Consider the following 5,192-nt stretch of genomic DNA (forward strand, 5'->3'; position numbering starts at 1 on the left):
TAAATCACTAAATTTGGAAATACTACATACATGGAACAAAGTGCTAATTGATGAGTGCCAAATATTGTATATTTGGGCCCCTTAACTTGTATTTGTTAAACCATTAGCTTTGTTATTTTATGATGTTTTTGTGTAGTTTTCGTGTTTTAGTGTTTTGCAAGTCATTGAGAGAAAACTGCGGTCTTCAGTGTGGAAATTACAAAGAAATTGAAAAAGTGCATCTCTGGAAGTGCGCTCAAGTGTAGGGAGACTGCGATCGAGCGCACTCATGCAATCACCCAAAGGCGGTTGTAGCGCCCTAGATAATTATTAAGTTTATTATTAATGTGATAAAATTGCACATGAGATGATTTAGAATAATAGATATAATAATAATTATATGTATGGGTAAATGGTAGTTAGAATAAATGGTAAGGGTGAAATATGAATTATAGGTAGTGTGGGTAAATCTTGCAATTCTAAATAGTTGGGGGCTTTAAAAATAGAAAGAGAGTTTTTTTAAAAAAAAAGAGAAAAAATTGCAAAAGGCAAGCTTTATGTTGTGGGTCCCACGTTCAGCCCCTCCTTTCTTTTCCTCCTTTCTTTCTTTCTCCCTCACCCCCATTCACGCACACAGCAGCCGCCCCCTTTTTTCCCCATTCTCCCTCACTCTTTCTCCTTCCACACACCCACACACACGGCCTAGATTGGGAGAGAAAGAGCTGCAGATTGAGAGAGAGAGAGAGAGAGAGAGAGAGAGGGGTACTGCTGGCTGGGAGAAAGAAAGAGAAAGAAGAAGGAGAAGAAGAAAGAAGAAAAAGAAAAGAAAAGGGAAGTGACGAATTTGAAGGGGGATTTTGGCCGTGGAAGCTTGAATGGTAAATGCTAAAGCTTTTCTTTGTGATTTCATCTTACCCATTGATTATAGGAAACGAAAATGACATGAATCATTAGGGATTTCTTTAGGTCCAAAAACTAGGGTTCTTGAAAGGAATTTTGGGGATTTTGTTATATGGTTGAATCTTTAGTTTCTCTTTTAGGTTTTGTTCTACCCATTGTATATCAAGCTTGAAAGCTTGTTTATTTGGGGGATTTCTAATTATGTCCAAAGATTGGGGAATTTTAATTAGAAGCCTAATTCCTAAAAATTAGCTTGGGGTTTTTGTGTGTAGTGGAATGCTATACATTATTCAAGTTTTGGGTTATTTTATTAATGGGTTGAAACTCCAATTTTACTTATTGGTAAAATATGGACATAAACCCTAATTTTATATGGTTTGAATTAATTTGGGGCTTTAGGTATATGAACAATAGCAATGTTATTTCAATGGGTTAATTACATTTCAAGTGTTAATTAATCCTCGGTTTTCATGAGATTCCATGGAAATTGATAACTATAGGGTTTAGGTTCTAATATGTCATAATAGAATCATAATGATTATTGTAAGTGTTATGAGAATTATAAAGTTGGGGGTAAATTGCTAGATTAAATGGCTTAGAAGAGAATAACAATTATGGGTTAAGTGTAATGCTTAACCTAGAGTCTATGTGTATGCCTCAAGATTTAGTGATCTAATATATTATGATGTAGAATCATAGTTCAATGTAACTAAGTTATTGGATAATTAATGCATTAGCTTATATATATGTATTAAATGTAAGTAAAGGATTTAAGGGGCTTTAGTTGAATGGATTTGGGATGACCTATGGAGCGTGATACTTGTAGTGCTCAAGTATCTTTATAGAGTGCAAATTGTTGAGTTAAGAATAGAGCTTAATTATGTGTTTATTATGTAAATGCTTAGGTGCATTGCGGTTGAGAAAAGAATCCACCGAAGGGTACTCAAGCGAGCAAGGTAAGTATTTTACTTACTGGACAAAAAGGGTTCTATTTTTAAAGTATAAAAGATGTTTTGGTTGAACGATTGATGTATGATGTTTGAGATACTATGATTATTGGTGATGTTCTATGAGATGTGTTGGATGAATGTTTGATGTACTGTTTCTATGAGCTTTTATGGATTTGCAAGATAATGTGATGATTATGTTGTCATGAGTATTTCGATGATTCGTATGGTGTACGACATTATTCTATGATTTTATGATACGAGTTATGATAGCATATGAGTTCAAGGATTTATTGACATAAGCATGCATAGCATATGATTGCATGAAAATGATGTTAAAAGAAAGGTAACTAGTCTTACTTTGTAGATGGCCCAAGTAGCGGCAAGCAAAGTAAGGCTAGGGATAAATGAAGTTAAAGAAAAGGTAACCGGCCTTACTTTGTAGATGGCCCAAGTAACGGCAAGCAAAGTAAGGTTAGGGACAAACGATGTTAAAGGAAAGGTAACTGGCCTTACTTTGTAGATGGCACAAGTAGTAGCAAGCAAAGTAAAGTTAGGGATAAATGATGATAAAGGAAAAGTATCTGGTCTTACTTTGTAGATGGCCCAAGTAGCGGCAAGCAAAGTAAGAACGGTCCTTGTTTTGTAAATGGCACAAGTAAGGGCAAGCAAAACATGGATTGGCCTTACTCTGTAGATGGCACAAGTAGGGGCAAGCAGAGTAAGGACAGAGACAAATGATGTTAAAGGAAAGGTAACTGGTCTTACTTTGTTGATGGCACAAGTAGCGGCAAGCAAAGTAAGAACGGTCCTTGTTTTGTAGATGGCACAAGTAGGGGCAAGCAAAACAAGGATTGTCCTTACTCAGTAGATGGCACAAGTAGAGGCAAACAGAGTAAGGATAGGGACAAATAGTACACAGAGAAATAAGAAACAAGAATGACAATGATGAGCATGAGCTTCCATGGCATATGAATGTTATGATGATGATATATGATGCTTGCATTGTTGCATATGATGATTTTTATGCTAGACGTATCGGTATGCATATGAAACGGGAGATGAAACCGTGCGTATGTATATCGTTATGGATAGATGATACATGGTGACTTTCCATATGTTTTATTGTTAAGCTATATAATGTGCAAGTATGTATAAAGTTAGATGGGTTAGTATGCGCATGTTCCGAGAACGGAAGATCGGGCTTACGTATACTTTCACAACTGATCTAGTATGTTTTCAAATGATGATTATTTTTGAAAGCCTAGTGAGTTCTATACTGCTGAGCGTCTCTATTTTATGGAGACGGCGGGCTCATGAAATCCGCCTGCATCATGGGTGGTGGTGAGTCCCATGGTGCAGACGATGTTGTTGATGCAGGTACATGGACCCTAGATGATGATCCAGTAGCTATGTATCTGGGTTACCACGGTGCCTGAGGCCTGGACACATTGGATGTTTATTTTGTAGGACTAGTTGATAGCCCTCTTTTGTAGAGCATTCATGTATATGCTTAGGCATTATCATTTTGTATATGGCTCGTGTCGCATGTGACACTTTTGTATAGCCATTATTTTGTATGTAAGCTTTAATCACTTAGATGTATTAATCAGCTCTGATGTGTTATGTATGTTTAACGTTATTTATACTTCGCTGCAAAGGATATGAACTCTGATGAATCATGAACAATGCATATAGTTCTATGAGACTTATGATATTGTCAATCAGGTTAATGCATGGGTTCGTGCCATACTACGATATCGCCATGCCACTGTGACAATCCGCTTGTTGTGGGTTATTGGTTTTTTTTTTTTAAAAAAAAAAAAAAAATTAGTAATGTTTTTACTAAGCAGGTCGTCACAGCGGTGCTGCGCCGTAGAGCCTTGACGCATGTTCGAGTGCATTCGAGCGCACGTAGTGTGTGATCGAGCGCACCTGCGCAGACCTGGCAGCACCAAAGCCCTAGTTTTTCATATTTATAACATTCTTTTCTTTTGTAACACAAATTGAGTGGCGCTGTTTAGAGCAAAAGTTGACTTGTTGTCGTTCTTGAGCCCTTGCTAGGTTTTTCTTTGTAAGTTTTAGGATTTTGATTATTTCAATTCATATAACTATGAGTTTTGTGATCATGAGAGGCTAAAACCATCAACTAAGGTTGAAGATGAAGCCTCGTCATTGATAAATAATCATGTTCTTGTCGTTTTATGCACACAATTCGACATTTAATCAAATTGTTGTTCAAATTCAATTCAATTACTTGATTAATTTCATTCGATTGAATGTTGTGTCTTTTATTCATGCAAAGTTTTATATTCATTGTGTTTCCTCCATGGATACATCGAATGATTTGATTGAGACTTATATCCATTGTGATTCGTATATCAAACAAATATAGTGGATGATTTGATCCTTATTGGATATTCGTTGTGATTCATTTAACGATTGGATTCATCGAATGATTTAATATGCATGTTTACGAATTTTGAACAATATATAAAGCTTATTGTTTGTTGGTTGTATACATAAAATGCAATAATATGTTGTTTGATTTGGCGAGGTGGATTCAAAAAACCTTAGTATTTTTCCATTAATTGTTATTAATCATTTTAACTAGTTTATTTTATTTTGCACGACACAATTTGAAATTGCAAAACTAGGTTAAAATAGAGTTACTTAAAATAGAAAATTGATTTTTACAACACAACTTCTTGTGGTTTGACCTCGCACTTGCACACGCTTTACTACACATACTCATGCGCTTGCAAGTTAATATAATTTGCATATTAAGTTTTTGGTGCCGTTGCGAGGGATGTAGCTTGTTTTTGTGAAAATTGATTTTTTTTTTAAAATGTATTTTGTTTTTCTACTAGTTTAGGTAGATTTTTGTTTTATTTATCTTTTGCAATTTTTAGATTTTATTTTAATTATATTTTTTTTGTTGTTTCTACCATTTTAATCTAAAACAAAAAAGAAAGAGAAGTTTTTTTTTCTGAGTTTGTTGCAGATTTGGCGAAAAATCCAGTCCCTCCCAGTGCGATCGAGCGCACCTCACCTACACTCGAGCACACTTGAGCCTATCGCAGCACTGTCTGCGTGCCTTTGGTCGACACTGGAGCGCAAGCGCACAACAAACCGACGCTTGAGCGTAAGCGATTGCTGCTCGAGTGCACCAGCGCGTCTACGATCGATCGCAGCATACCTGTGATCGAGCGGACCTCTGCAGGTAGCAACAATAGACCAGAAGTAGCTATGTACAATTTTAGCATTTTCCTTTTGGTCTATTTTTGTTAATATTTTTTGTTACATTATCTTTTGTTTGTTGTTCTTCGTTTTTGTGTATATTTTATTTTTTGTTTAGTCAATTTG

The sequence above is a fragment of the Corylus avellana genome, chromosome ca3, assembly GCF_901000735.1.
Source record: "Corylus avellana chromosome ca3, CavTom2PMs-1.0".
In the NCBI taxonomy this organism is placed as follows: Eukaryota; Viridiplantae; Streptophyta; class Magnoliopsida; order Fagales; family Betulaceae; genus Corylus; species Corylus avellana.